We start from the raw sequence: 17,203 nt of genomic DNA on the forward strand, positions 1-17,203 counted from the left end.
AATGACTTTTTCTGATTACCAAAAATAATGCTCTGACAATGAATATCGAATTACTGATTACGAATACGAATCTCCAAGAATTTCGATACGTTTTCAAAACGATACACTCATACAGGAAGTATTAAAAGAGTTAAAATGTACCTATTCTACAAATATACAAACGTGTTAAAAGTAATACATGTTCTTTCGATAGTATGTACTTATTTTTATCATATTGATATCGAGTCGAATGGACTAACGCAAACTAAAGTGTATTGTAAATGTAACTTTGTAACCTATTGGTTTAAAAAAACCTAAAACCGGTTTTTTCAAAAACCGGTTTTTTGGCCGGTTATAACCGCCGGGTTAAACCGTAAGCAAAAACCGGTATAACCGAAAACCGGTGTTTTTTCAAAAACCGCCATCCCTAACTTCCAACAATCCAACATATAGTTTACTTGTTTAAACGAGAATAAAATTTAATGCGAAAATTATTGGTTTACCCATAGATTTTATAGATCACATTTTCACTATAAATTTAAAATTAATTTAAAAAATACAAAAGTAATTAATTTGATTTATGTAAAAAAGTACTTATTTCAATTGAGCTAACCGTCTATTTCTTCGCTTTTCAGTAACACATTTCTTGTAACAACGTCCCATATTTTAATTTGCGCAAATAAAGAAATAAATAAAGTCTTTATAAATTAATTAAGTAATACTATATTTATACAACGCAGTTCTTCACATATTCAAACCTTATCTAGGCTTTCCATGATAACAGGACATTATTAAAATAACTTTACAACTTTTTTTTTCGACTATTTGTATAGTATATAAATAATGGTAACCACTGAAAACATAATTAGTGAAAAAATAATCCTATCATTTATACAAGTAAAGGTTATCCAAGAACATTCAAAATCTGAACGAAACCGAAATAGCCATCTCTACCTTTCTAATGACAATGTCACTGTCAACCTAATGTTTACATCTGCAGTTTCCATACCAGTGAGAATTTTACTACACGTAATTTGCCGTGTAAAGACAGAAAAAGTAGGGATAGCCGTAAAATATTTGCGAATTATGTACCCATAGCCTTAAAGAATAAAGCTAAAACATATTAAAACAAGAATGTGTGTGTACTTTGTACGCACGTAAGAAGTTATACTTCTACTACATATTATGTGATTTTTAAGACTATACCAAAAATTTAAAAAAATAAAAGAATAAAACGCACACAAACACATTGAAAAATGCCACAAAGAAAAAATGATTTCTGGACGATAATAATTGTAGGCAAAAATTTTAAATACGCATTTGCTGAAAAAAAAATTATATAACAAATATACTTACAATCATAATATGCATAAAAAAATAAAAAATAAAACTTGCATCGGGAATTGAACCCTTGAATTTCGTGCCTCTTTGACTCGTAATCGAAGCGTAGACTCACTCGTCCAATCGCACATTATTTATCATGTGGAAGAATACGGTAACTGAACATTTTACTGTTTGACAATTGTTTTGAAAATTATGTAGTTTAAATTTTGTGGAAGAAAATATAAAAATATAACAAAACAGTAAGAAAACAATATATTAGATGAAGATTGGTAGAACTTTTGTTGGTAATCAAATTAAGTATGTAAATCAAAGCATTACATACCTACTAGATAAATAAATCTACGCCAAAAAATCATAATTTAAAAATAAAAATCGAACCTAATTTGAGATTTCTCTCTAAAATCCGCATTCTTGAGAAAATAAATGTATGTATTTCAACCTAATCCAAATGTATAATTACAATATGATTATAATATAAAACTACTTACCAAATTAGAATGAGTTTTCCTTGTCCAAAATAGTCCAAAAGTCCAAAAATATAGGTATATGAAAACTATTTAAAAAGGCAGTATAACTATTAACTAACTTTTGTTTGTTGTTTCTTTTCACACAAATTTTAAAACGCAACAACCATAAATAATCTAACTACAGCTTTGCCACAGCCACCATATTGAATAATTTTTGACCTGTCATTTGAACATCCAATCAGAACAAAGTTATAATGCGCATGCGCCCGGTCGCTAGGTTTTCCCATATAAAAATTTACCCTCTATCGCCGGTAAAGAAGTATAACTTCAAAAATTACCTTAATCGGACAATAGGTTTGGGAGATACGAGACATCAAAAATGACCCATTTTTGGGGTGCCCGTTTTCTCTGACGCGCAGTGTATATACAATCAGCTTTTTTTAATTTAAATAATAATTTATTGTAATTATGTAAAGTTTAGTTTAGGATAATAAACCCTTAGATTTCGATAATGATACATTCGATGCCTATTTAATTAATAATTATTTCAAACATTTTTTATACAGTCTCGTATTTAATTAATAGTTTTAGTTTTAGCTTAATTGGTACCAACGCATATTCAACCCAATTATTGAGGCCATTATTCTCTATTTGTATTTGTTTTTCCGTTTTACCATAAAATAATTTTACTGTTAATTATACGAGTATAAATATTGCACTAGCAGGTAACTTAAATAAATAATTATTATATAAATGTGTGTTTTATGGAAAATGGACACACAAATATCGGAATTCAAATAATTTTACATAAAAAAGTGGTGTTGGTCTTGTTGAAAAATTTCTTTTGTCTTAATTACACACAAAAACGGAAGAACATCCAACGAAAGAACAACAGGGTCTCCGCACAAACAGATCTACAATAGACGTTATTTTCATCATGCGACAATTAGTTCAGAAATCAATAGAATTCGACAAGCCCATGTTCACATGCTTTGTAGGTCTGAACCAGGCATTTAACAGAGTACGATTAAAGGACGTGTTCACTATCCTTTAAAAGAAAAACATAAGTCCTATTAGATGTAAATCAGTAGTGGACGACCATATAATCGATCAGGTAATAGATTGTAGGTAATTGGGTGTGGAAATATCTAGCAACAGGCATCTGTAGCAAGAAACAAAACAGCAGGCAACGAAAGCAGTGGGAATATCTGGTTTCCTGAAGGATATAATCTAGCGGAATAAATATATGAGCACCGAAAGCAAAGTCCGCATTTATAAGACATTTGTTAGATTCGTACTGACATACGCAGCTGAGATAAGGGCCGAGATAACAAAGACCAAACAAATAATGAGAACAACAGAAGACACATTGAGAAAGCTAGGTGTTCAAGACGTAATGAGATGGACAAGAGCACGACGACGCATGTGGAGAGACCACGTAGATCGGATGGACCATGAACGTATGGCGAAATGGGCGAAGACACAGAAGCCCAACATCAAGCGACCCATAGGAAGACCCAAAAAATGATGGTACGAGAGCTGGAGCGCCGGATCGCAGCAGAGACTGTTACAGAAGAAATAGTACATAGTCCTAGTAGACGAAGAAGAAGAAGAAGAAGAAGACCCAAAAAATTTTCAGTTATAGTGTAATTGGCAATTTTTAAATTTTAAGTTTGTTTAGTGTCGTGTTTGTTGTAGTGCGTGACCCATTTTTCCGTGTTTCTATTTTATCTATATGACCATAAAATTCTTAGGTCTGGATCCCGCGTACCAAAAAAAAGTTGATTATAGCAAGCTGAAAATTTGTTCATAGCTTAAGGGTGTCTAGTCGGACAAACTTTGATATATTGGAACACTGGAACAGGGGAAATTTTAATTGTGGAACAGGTTAAAAATTTGGAACGTCAGACTACGTAATATTTTGTCCGACAGAATTCCAATTGATTTGTTACCCTTTCATTATACTCTCATGCAAAAATCAGACTGCTATTACTAACCAACATGATTTCTGTCATTTGACATGTTCTTCGTGTTCCACTCATTAAAATGCCCAGTTGGTGATACACACCAGTCTGATTTTTGCATGAGATTTTAATTAAAGGGCAACAAATCAATTGGAAGTTCTGTCCGACAAAATACATCTGACGTTTTCGTAGTCTGACGTTCCAAATTTTTAACCTGTTCCACCATTAAAACTTTCCCTGTTCCAGTGTTCCCATATATCAAAGTGTGTCCGACTAGATACCGTTAAACTATTAACAAATTTTCAGCTTGCTATTAATAAACTTTTTTTTCTTATGCGGGATCCAGACCTATCTGGGCCCGGATTACGTACACTCGATACGCATCGTATCCGCCATGTTTTCCCATAAGGCGCTACAGTAAAACATGGCGGATACGATGCGTATCGAGTGTACGTAATCCGGGCCCTGCTTTTTCACAATTATTAAAACAGGTGGCTTCACTCGATTCCAGATCTTTACAAAACCCATTTGGATACTATCCATATCTGGAATATTTCTATTTCCTTTAGTTAACCACATCATGGATCCCTCGTGCCATGTTTTATGCGAAATGAATCCAAATATGTTCCCGTACAAGCCATACTGCAAGGAAAAATATTTGGAAAGCGAGGTCCAGGAAGAAGAAGAACGTCCTGGTAACAGAATCTCAGAACCAGGTTCAAAACGACATTTGCGCAACTTTTTCAGAGCTGTTGCAGATAAGATAAAGATTGCCATAGTCCAGGAACCGTAGCTTTTCACCTCCCAATTTTTACAAAATGGATCGATTTGCTTGAAAATTTGAGAATAAGTAATGGATAGTCCTAGGATCAAAATCTATATGATGCCGAAAGGCGCTTTTACCATGGGGGTGCTTGCCAACCCATCTCGGGGGTGGAAATTTTTTATTATATTTTGACCGCAAAAGTGATAAAAACATAAGCAAAAAATATTTTATACATTTTTTTGATAAAACTAAGAGTTTTCGATTTATTCGCTATCGAAAGTGTTAGTTTTATATCGAAAAATTCAACGTTTTTCGATTACTTACTCATTTACTATTCACTCAATGTTTACCGTTGAAAAAAATTTTTTAAGTTCTTGGGAATTAAATAACCTAAAATTTAATATTTAAACATTTTTTTGTATTTATGATGCTAATCTTTCTATTCTGAAGAAAATGGCATTTTTTACCAAACTGCTATAATTCGTTATTCGCTTTTGACTCCAGTTTTTTAAAAACTAATCATTCTAAGCTAGTTAAACTTCTAGGATCTGATAATAATACATAAAAAAAGAAGAATGAATAAGGCCAACGACTAAAAACACCGCTAACTTACATTATTATGCTTCCAATTGGATTTCTACTTTTTTTGTTCAAAAAATATATTGATTTTTTAACCGTAACTTTTTTATTTTTTATCTTAGAAACTTTGGTAAAAAATAATTTTGCAGGTTCCTACAAGATCTATAAGGAAGGCTCTTGATATTAAATCCATTTAATATACTCAGTCACAAAAACATGTGACTTTGAAAGGGTTGGTAAAGGTCGTTTTTGCATGTTATTACAAGTTATAATATCAATATCTCACTCAATTTTTGCCATAGAAAAAATTTTTGCAATCCAAGTTCTTGGGAATTAAATAAACTACAATTTGATATTAAAACAATTTTTCGTGTCTGTGATGCTAATCTTTCTATTCGGAAGGAAATGGAATTTTTTACCAAACTACAAAAATTCGTTATTCGCTTTTAACTCCATTCTTTTTAAAACTAATCATTCTAAGCCGGTCATACTTCTAGAATCTATTAATAATACATAAATAAAGAAGACAGAATAAGTTAAATGAATAATTTTAATTAGACTGGTGATTATGGGGTTAATTCCGATCACTTTTTCGCTGAAAAAAATATGGACTGACATTCTTTTCATTATAAGTCACTTACTTTTTGAGCTAGAGACTTTTTTTTTATTTATGTGTATAGATAACTAGAGATGAACTTGATGAAGAAACGGAATGTTTTGTTAAACAAGTTCAACAAGCCGCTTGGAATAACTCACCTGAACTGATTCATAGAGTTAAAGGTAATAATTACCCTAAAGAAATTAGAAAGCTAGTCGAAGAGAAAAGAAAACTCAGAAGGATCTGGCAACGCTCTAGAGCTGCATCTGATAAAACAAAACTAAATAATGCTACACAAAAGCTTAAAAGAGAAATTAAAAACGAATCAATTAGTAACTATCTAAGAGAATTGACAAATGATAGCACAACTGATTATTCCCTCTGGAGAGCCACTAAGAAGTTAAAACGACCGATAATGCAAAATTCCCCACTAAGAAATACAGATGGAAGCTGGGCAAAAAGCAATTTAGAGAAGGCTAATAAATTTGCTGAATATCTCGAGGAAACATTCCAGCCAAATGAAGGTGATAACACACTGCAATGGGAAAATGCCACACAGGAAGAAGGTGAAATTAAACTAGTCATCCCAAAAGAAGTGGCCGACGAAATTAAATCAAACATCAATCCCAGGAAAGCACCTGGGTTTGACTTAATTACTGGGGAAATCTTAAAACAACTTCCTAGAAAATCCATAGTAAAACTAACATATCTCATAAATGCCTCGTTCAGATTAAGATATATTCCCAAGATATGGAAAGTGGCTGAGGTCATAATGATCCTTAAACCTGGAAAACAACCAAATACAGTATCATCGTACAGACCGATTTCATTGCTACCCGTAATTTCAAAGCTGTACGAGAAGCTTTTGCTGAAAAGGTTGAAACCTCTTATAGATGCTGAGGCTCTAATTCCATCACACCAGTTTGGGTTTCGAGAAAGTCATTCAACTATCGACCAAGTCCAGAATAACGGATATAATAGAGAGGTCGCTAGAAGGAAAGAAAGTTTGCTCCGCTGTCTTCCTCGACGTGGCGCAAGCTTTTGATAAGGTATGGCACGAAGGACTTAAGTACAAATTAAGCAGGATTTTGCCAAGACAATACACAGAATTATTGGAATCTTATATATCAGAGAGAGTTTTTAGGGTTAAGCAAGAAGAAGCCTATTCGGAACTAAAGGAAATCAATGCAGGGGTACAACAAGGTAGTGTGATAGGACCGGTCCTATACCTATTATACACTAGTGATATCCCTGAAGTACAACATAATACAATAGCTACCTTTGCTGATGACACTGCCGTCTTAGCCGTAGGTGAAAACTATGAAGAAGCAGCAAGAAAATTACAAATATCTCTTAACAGATTTAACGAGTGGACTAAACGCTGGCGAATTAAATTAAACGAAATGAAGTCAGTGCATATAAATTTTATAAACAAGAAAAATCAATACATTCCTGTTAACTTAAATAATACTCAGATACCATATGCCGACACCGCAAAGTATTTGGGTATTACACTAGACGCTAGGCTACGCTGGAAGGCCCTACAATAAAACTACAATCTACAATAAAATACTTTTGTATAAACAGATTATAAAACCTATATGCACATATGGCATCCAACTATGGGGTTGCGCTAGTAATACAAATTTAATTATCATTCAACGATTCCAAAACAAAGTGCTAAGGAGCATTGTCAACGCTCCATGGTACTATAGGAACAGTGATCTCCATAGGGACCTAGACATGGATACTGTTAACAAGACCATTGAAAAATTTGCCAAGAGTCACGAACAACGACTTGTTCAACACGTCAATGTTGAGGCCATCCAGCTCCTCGACAACACGGATCTAGCTAGAAGACTCAAGAGGAAGAAACCCATCGAGTTAGTTAAGTGAAAAATAGTGCACGGTGCAAGTGATAGTACAAGTTAAAATTTGTGCAATATATTAACAGCACCTAGGGGGTACTATCGAGTTTGTCCTTAGTCTTAAGTTTTTTAGTAGTAATTTAGGTTAGAAATAAGTTGCTCATTGATCACATTATTTGATCAGATTGTAATGTCCTTAAGCATCTTATTGGTGTTTAATAAATAAAAAAAAATGTGGATAGATATGTTTAAATACTTTAAATTAGTTTCAACAAATCATCCTCTAAAAATGCATAGTTTTCCCGTCTTTTCACTTTGAAACTACAATATTTAGCATTTGACGAAGAAGAGCTAACATATAATAAAGTATAGCTCGATTACTATTGGTCCTAAAGAAAATAAAAAAAAACGGTTATGTTTATTTTTTCAAATCTATCAATTCCGTAAAAATTGCGAGGTTTTATCCTATTTTAAGCTTCATTACTTGGACTACCATCATGATCTCCAACATTCGTCACCGATAAGCACATCAAGAAGAAGACATATCTGACAGATATTTCAGAATTAATCAAGAAGACGTGTATACAGATTTAAAAAAAATCAAAGCAGGAGTCCCCCAAGGGAGCGCACTAGTTACGGTCCTATATCTGTCGGACATATAAGATATAAATGAACTAGAAAAATACTAGAGCCATACTAGATACTGCTATCCTAGCAGTATACCATACCATCGAAAAAGCAGCAAATCGTTTATCTGTCCATATTGTTACAAATTGTATTATCTGCCATTCTGTTAAAGTTTTTTACATTTTTAACATTTAGTTTTTTTTCGTTATCCACCCGTTTAATTTTTATGCAAAGTCTCTACTTGGATAAAATAAGCTAGTAAAACTTTGTACAGGGAGCACCTAAATGTTGGAACAAATTAATTTTTTCGTGAATGGCCGATTTGGGAAATAAATCCCAGAAGAGATCGATTTTTATTTTGAATTATGATTTTTTGGCATATACATCATACTAGTGACGTCATACTTGATCCAAAAGATGGCATAACCCAGACCTCCAAAGTGAAAGTTATCCTTCAACACCAAATTGTTCTATATGGTCTACACAATGTCCAGAAAAAAGTCACACCATTTTGAGCGTCGGGTTTGGGGGGAGAGGGGGGAGAAATCGGTAAATTCGTAGTTTTTTAAGTTTTTCGCCAATATTTCTAAAACTATGCGGTTTAGCATGGACAACCCTTTATACAAAATTATTCTACATTCAATTTGAAATAAAAAAGGCCCTATGCATAATCTTTCTAAAATGAATGGTTCTAAAGTTACGGGGGTAGTATAGTATAACTGGTCCAAAAAAAGACCTAACCCAAACATCCAAAGTAAAAGTTTTCCTCCAACTCCAAAATGTTTTATATAGTCCACATATTGTTCAGTAAAAAGTTACACCATTTTGAGCGTCCGGTTTGGGAGTTTTTTTAAGTTTTTCGTCAATATTTTTAAAACTATGCTTTAGCGTAAACAGTGTTATATAAAAAATATTCTACATAAAATTTAAAACAAAAAATGTTCTATACATAATTGTTATAAAAGCAACGGTTCCAGAGTTACGGAGGGTGAAATATCGAGGTTTTCGATACTTTTTGTATTTTTTGGGCAATATTTATGATATAACTATACCAAAAACCCAGACATCCAAAGTGAAAGTTATCCTCCAACACCATATTGTTCTATATGGTCCACATAATGTTCAAAAAAAAGTCACATCATTTTGAGCGTCGGGTTTGGGGGGGAGAGGTGGGAGAAATCGGTTAATATAAAAAGTATCGGAAACCTCCACTTTTCACCCTCCGTAACTCTGTAACAGTTGATTTTATAACAATTATGTGTAGAATCTTTTTTGTTTTAAATTTTATGTATAACATTTTTCTATAGAACATTCCTTACGATAAAGCATAGTTTTACAAATATTGACGAAAAACTTAAAAAAACTACTAATTTACCGATTTCTCCCCCATCTCCCCCCCAAACCGGACGCTCAAAACGGTGTAACTTTTTACTGAACAATATGTGGACCATATAGAACAATTTGGTGTTGAAGGAAAACTTTTACTTTGGATGTCTGGGTTAGGCATTTTTTTGGACCAATTATACTATACTACCTCCGTAACTTTGGAACAGTTCATTTTAGAAGGGTTATGCAGAGGGCCTTTTTTATTTCAAATTTAATGTAGAACAATTTTCTATAGAAGATTGTTCATGCTAAACCGCTTAGTTTTAGAAATATTGACGAAAAACGTAAAAAACTACGAATTTGCAGATTTCTCCACCCTCTCCCCCCCCCAAACCCGACCCTCAAAATGGTGTGACTTTTTTCTGAACATTATTTGGACCATATAGAACAATTTGGTGTTGGAGGATAACTTTCACTTTGGATGTCTGGGTTTGGGTCTAACTATACCCTACTAATATTAAATTTACTGAAAAATACTACAGTTGTCCGATATTTACGATATTGATATATGTATATTATAAAATATTTTAAAACTTGTAGTAAAGCAGTAAAAGTTGGAATTTATTAATGGTTGGTTTAAATTTATTTCTTCAGGAATGTGCGATTTGGAAAATAAATCCCAAAACAGGCCAATTTTTATTTATAAATTATTACTTTTTGGCATATATATCATACTAGTGACGGCATCCATCTTGGCGTGATGAAGTAATCGACTATTCTTTCAAATGAGAATAGGGGTCGTGTGGAAGCTCATTTGAAAGGTTATTTAATTCTCTATATACTAATATAAACAGTAACATAATTTGTAAAAGGTGTCGGAAAAAAAATTTTTTAATTAATTTAGTTGACACAAAAGAATAAAGTCTCTAACTTATTTAATTCAAAATATAGTATGTATTAGTAATTATGTTAATGTTTATATTAATGCATAGAGAATTGAATAAACTTTTAAATGAGCTATCACACGACCAATATTCTCATTTAAAAAAATCATCGATTACGTCATCACGCCCAGATGGATGACATCACTAGTACGATATATATGCCAAAAAATTATAATTTAAAAATAAAAATCGACTTCTTTCGGAATTTATTTCCTAAATCACCCATTCACGAAAAAATTAATTTATTCCAACCTTTACGTGCTCCCTGTATATCATACTAGTGATGTCATCCATCTGGGCGTGATGACGTATTCGATGATCTTTTTAAATGAGAATATGGGTCGTGTGATATCTCGTTTGAAAGGTTATTTAATTCTTTATTAATCAATATAAACATTAACATAATTATTAATACACGGTGTCAAGATTTTTTTTTAAATTAAATTAATCGACACAATCAGAAGAATGTATGTTATATACTAAATTCAAAATACATTTTAATGCTGTCAAAAAGAGACAAAAATGTTTATTTGACAAATAAACATTGCTTTTTGCTTAAATTCAATGTTCAAGCTGTCACCCATCTGTCTCTTGGCAGTTTAAACATTTAATTCAAGCGAAAAGCAATGTTTACTTGTATAATACATATCGTGGGCGTACTGGGAAAATCCACTAACTCCATTATTTTTAATTTTGACATTTTAATAGCATTAAATTCACAAACATCAATATGTTAACAGGAAAAACTCTATATCTCCAAATTCGTCATCCACCGTGCTTAAATCGGTACATTCAATGACAAAGAAAATCAACTAACTCCATCATTTTCTAAGTTTTTATGAATATAATAATGTTTTTTTAAATATTTTTTGTACGTGTATGTGCACACCACCTGTGGTTAACATCCTGATTCAAAATCATATCAAGATACCAAAACTTGAACAGCCAGTGTACCCGAGTTTTAAGAGGTAAGCCATAAGGTATAATAATGTTTAAATGCGTTTTTCTCAAAACTTTACTTTTGTGAGTTAGTGGATTTTCCCAGTACGCCCACGATATTTTTTCCTGTTTTGTGACAACAGTAAAATGCATTTTGAATTAACTAAATAACATACTTCCTTGTTTTGTGTAATTAAATTAATTCAATTTTTTTTCAAATACCCTGTATAAATAATTATGTTATTGTTTATATTACTATATGGAGAATTAAATAACCTTTCACATGAGCTATCACACGACCCCTATTCTCATTAAAAAAAACGATTACATCATAAGATCTATACTATACTATATTCCAAATACGATGGTTAATCTAAAATTTTTGTCAATATTTTTTTATCAACTATACTATACTATATTCCAAATACGATGGTTAATCTAAAATTTTTGTCAATATTTTTTTCTTCAAAAAATCAGTATTATATCAGCTTATTTACATGCTAATACGCATCCTATATTAAAAAAAAAATACATCCCCGTTAGAAAAGTGATTGAGAAACAAAATAAGGAAAGAATTGCAAATTAGAAAATCTTATTACGCATAAATTTTCCCTCGACGGAAATTATTAGCGATAAGGGGTACGATAAAGAAATTTATTGTGAAAAATACACACAGCTTGAAGAAAAACTTTTTAAAAAGATACACAAAAGGTTCAATCAAAAGTTGTTTCATATAAAATTTCCACAGGAAAACTTTGCCGCCGTGAAAATATAGGTTAGGTACGCTTAAGAAAAATGTTTGCCTGTCATTACCAGTTTTATTTCAAAATGACATGGTCATATGTTTTTTTTTGTTTTTATCTGTTGCTGTTTTCTTTCGTCGGTTAAAAGAAAACAGAAATGTCGTAGGAACTTTTATGTCAACAGTATTTTATTATGAAGGGAACGCATTTGTGGTTTATTTGATTTTTAATTCCCCGCAAATTTCTTCATATTTTTAAGATAATAGTTAACTATATTACAATCATAATAAAGATGCACTAGAAGTAAACAAATAAAGACACGTTGAGTATTACGAGGAGCACTCCCGAATCATAATTTACAATGTATACAGGGTGGGGCAAATAAAGGGACTATTAGAAATATCTCGAGAACTAAAGGCAACAGAATCATGAACATTTGAATTAAGGGGTTTTAACCTTCGGATGACCAAGCGGGGGAAATTGTGACCCCAGCGTATGTTTTTCTTTAATAAATTCAAAAGTGTTTTTAATTTTTAAATCATTATTTTTTTATTTGACTTTAACACCATTCTAGGTATCCTCATATTTTGAAATAAAAAAAATTCCCTATATTTTACGAATAAAAAATATATTCTCAAGTTGATTGCTTAGTAAAATAGCGTCTATTATGTGTAATTACAAGTAGTTTTACGCTAATGACGTCGACTTTGCAAAGTAACAAGACACTTACTCAACATACACACTACACATGACACTAATACTCATGTTGTGACTGGCTGAATGACATAAAGCCCATGCAAAAAAAAAATTAAAAAATAAAAAAAAAATTTATTTTTTTGTTAATTGTCATTTTTGACATTTTTATAGTTATCCGTGTAACCCCCCCCCCCCTTGGTTATCCGTGTAACAAAAAAAGGTTGGTCATCGGAAGGTTAAAGAGTCATCTGTTTAATGAAAATATTTTCATCTATTTGCTACTTCCGGTTATACCGGAAGTTGCTTATAACTTCGTTTTTTTAAATGGGACACCCTGTATATTTTTACATTTTTGGATTCTCTTCGATGTCCTCTTTCTTAAAATATTAGGTTTTGTAATGTTTTACAGGGAATTTTAAAAGATATTTACGTTTTTTTATTAATTTCGTAGCAAAATTTACACCCTGTAGAATTGTAGTAGTTTGACATCTAAAACTCTACTTACGTTCAAATGATTTTTAATATAGTCTACTATTGTTAATAGGTCTGGATCCCGCGTATGAAAAAAAAGTTGATTAATAGCAAGCTGAAAGTTTGTTGATAGCTTAAGGGTGTCCAGTCGGATAAACTTTGATATATGCGAACACTGGAACAGGGACAGTTTTAACTGTGGAACAGCTTAAAAATTTGGAACAGACACACCACGAAAACGGCACATTTATTATTTCCGACAGAACAGACTTAAATTCTCCGAACAGAGATTAAACTCTCATGCAAAAATCAGACTGCTATTTATCACCTGTCATTATTCCTGTCATTTGAAATATTCTACATGTTCCACCCATTAAAACGCCCAGTTGGTGATAAATAGCAGTATGATTTTTGCATGAGAGTTTAATCTCTGTTCGAAGAGTTTAAGTCTGTTCTGTCGGACAAAATAAATGTGCCGTTCTCGTAGTGTGACCGTTCCAAATTTTTAACCTGTTCCACAGTTAAAACTGCCCCTGTTCCAGTGTTCGCATATATCAAAGTTTATCCGACTAGACACCCTTAAGCTATTAACAAATTTTCAGCTTGCTATTAATCAACTTTTTTTTCATACGCGGGATCCAGACCTATAAGAATCATTAGTATAGATAATTTTTAATTTTAGTATACCGGGTTGGTCGAAACTCGGAATGAGTATTTTCTGAGTTTTCTTAAATGGAACACCTTGTATTTTAGTATTGTAATGAAATGATATTTTATGGTACTTTTTTATTTCTTAAGCATTCTCTATACCTAACTGCTTTAATTTGTGATTAATTGTTAATCGCACCAACAATCTTAAGTACGTAGGTATTTTGATAGCTAAACCATTATTACTAATTTTAAGGATCAGTCTGGATTAATATGTATTTATTTTTGAAAAATTAATTGTGATTGAATATTTTCACGGCCAACCTAATAAAATTTTACATATTTTTTGTTGCAATTAATGTTTAGTTTGGATCACCAATAACTCACAAATTAACCCTTTAACAGGCAGAACTATTGTTTTTGTAAAACTATACTTTTGAATAATAAAAGTAGTTCATTATGCATCGTTAGTAAGACAAAAAAAAAGAATGTGTGTGTACTTTGTACGCACGTAAGAAGTTATACTTCTATTATAATATAATCTAATTTCATATTATGATTTCAACGAAATCAATATACCCATCTACTTTAAAACAGTTTTTTTTTGTATTGTATTTAAATATTACTAATCTTGGAAAAAACAAAAAGAATACCAAAATTAAAAAAAAAAAGATATGACTTTGTCCGGATTCGAACAGGGGACCTCTCGATCCCTAGACGAATGCTCTACCGATCAGCTACCACCGCTTTTGTATTCAGTCGATCATTTCTAGGACATAATTACAATCACGGTGACAGATACATTAATTGAAAATGAACATTTTCAATAATACTTATTAGGAGGAAGGCAAATCCACAGACATAAAAATTTTAATAAATATATTTACTAAAAACACTAATAATATATTCTTTTCACGCACACCTTATTTGCGCTACTTAACTTAAAAGATGTGGCGACTAATACCATACTGTCGGTGTGCGCATGCGCCAGGGAATGTAAAAATTCACCCTCGTGTCTAAAGAAGTATAACTTCAAAAATGTTTAAAAAAAATTTTTCTGTGCCAGAAGGGCTGGAAAGGGTAGTAGATATAGCTACCAGTGTGCATTTTGACAAACAACTAATACTTACAGGGCAATGGTATATATAACGACCAGTAAAAACAATTACAAAAATTTATAAAAAAATACTTTATTTTGAAAATGTAAAAAAACTAAATACAGTAATATTTTAAATTTATTATCTAATAACTTTCTATCTACTATGGTAGGGTGCAAAACAGTCTTTTCATAGAGTAACGTTACAAACTTGACAAATCAAATTGCTGCGCGTTTGTTTCTTTTTAGATGAAGCACAAAGGGCACATCGCCTATAAGTTCCTTTGGTGGGTAAGTGTGAACCAGCATTCAAAGTTGAGTTTGATGGTGGTGCAGACTTTTTTCTGAAAGTAAAAGTGCTAATCAAATGATCAGCTAGTTCACTGCGGAACTGTAATGCAGTCATAGGCTTAGCACTTGAGTTTCTTTTTTCAGAGTCTCCTTATATAAAATATAGCTGTTTACTATTGCTGCGTCTAAAAGGTAGAGAATTTGTTGCTTGAGGTAATGTTAACAGTTGTTCCTTTTCGTCGTCTTCATCAGAAAAAATGTTTTTAGGAAATAACCTAGCCAGCTTGTTGTGCTTGAAACCAAATCCGTAATCTGGATCAAAGTGAGGATCTTGATCCGAATTACCAAAATCTTCATTTCCGCTAGAATTATTTGTCTTTCTTGTAAGAGTACATTGGCGCACCCTTTTCAAGTGCTGTACTGAAGTACTGGAACATGTCGGATGGCTGTCGATACTAGTAGTCTGGAGAGTTCTGGAAATTGAGCTTGCCTTAGGAAAATTGTCGTCTGCATCCTCATCGCCATCAAATTCGGAAAGACAGTACTCTTCATCACTTAGATGGTCTACTATATACTGGAGTTCAGCTTCTGTAAGCGGTCGGTTTCTAGACTTTAAAAAAAAACATAGGAAAAAAACTGGAAAAATCTAACCAAACCTAAATAATGTACTGGAAAAATTGCAATGACTAATAGGTCCAATAAATAATTTAAAGTCTTACAAAACCTTGTCTAGCAAATAAATACTAAACTTTTCTTTAATGTATCCGTAAAAATTTTTATATTGGGCGTAAACTACGATCTCGAGATTTTTTGGTTTAGTATGTGAAAAAATAACCTCTTATTTGGTACAATCCTCAAAATGATTAACAAAATTTTTTCTACGAGCGTGCAAAAATGTCTACTTTCGCGCACGCATTTTAGTTTAGAAAGTTTCATTTTTCCGCACGCGTGTTACTTTTCCGCACGCGGTTTTTACTTTTCCGCACGCGTGTTAATTTAGATATGTTAATTTGACCTTAAAGTAATTATAATACATGCAATAAACTAATATTAAGATATTATTTACTAATTTATTTCAAATATATCTTATTGTGTTCCTGTTTTAATGAAATTAACGCGACAATTCGATGAAATAAAATTATATTGACATAATATTCGAAAGTCAAATCGGTAGACAATAACAGTCATTTTGAATCATCGTCATGGAAACCAAGATCGTCGTCATGCTAACTAATTATATTGAAAGTTTGGTTTTGACAACCTTGTCAAAGAATTAATTTGTGTATGTATTTTCATATTAATTAAAGTAATTGATTAAGATTTGGTAATTTTTTAAAGACTCTTAGAAAAAATATTGTTCCTAACTCTTGCAGAAAGTCTCTTTTCCGCACTCGACTGCTTGCCGAACTCCCGCTTCGCGTCGTTCGGCAAACTGCAGTCGCGTGCGGAAAAGAATGACTTTCTGCACTTGTTAGGAAAATAACTATTCCTATGGCTAATGTCAAACAACTAGATTTTTACAGAAAGTTGCCACAATATTGTTTAATAACAGGCATAAGTTTCAAAACGAAAAAATAAAAATTGTTTGTATGCCGGGATAAATAAAAACAATGAATTTTGGGGTTACAATTCTCATAAAACATATTTATTATTGCAATGACTATGCCAGTGCTTTTAAAGAACTATCTGCTAGTTAAAAATAATGAAAAAAGTACACTTGACACTTACCTTCAATTTTTGTCCAAGTAGTTTATTGCAAATGACACTTGTGCAAAAAACAAAAATAAAATTGAACGATTTTTTACATAGAGTGTTGCAGAAAGGGGCACTGGTAGCTTATCATACCAGTTTTGTGAA

General features: G+C 32.1%; 1 protein-coding gene across 3 annotated transcripts in view; it reads left to right on the top strand.

Annotated features, from left to right (window-relative positions):
• LOC114331757 (ceramide synthase 5-like) overlaps positions 1-17,203 on the top strand; it is a 187,255-nt gene that overhangs the window by 75,515 nt on the left and 94,537 nt on the right. The window lies entirely within an intron of this gene.

Source organism: Diabrotica virgifera, chromosome 5 (genome assembly GCF_917563875.1).
Source record: "Diabrotica virgifera virgifera chromosome 5, PGI_DIABVI_V3a".
NCBI classification, from domain to species: domain Eukaryota; kingdom Metazoa; phylum Arthropoda; class Insecta; order Coleoptera; family Chrysomelidae; genus Diabrotica; species Diabrotica virgifera.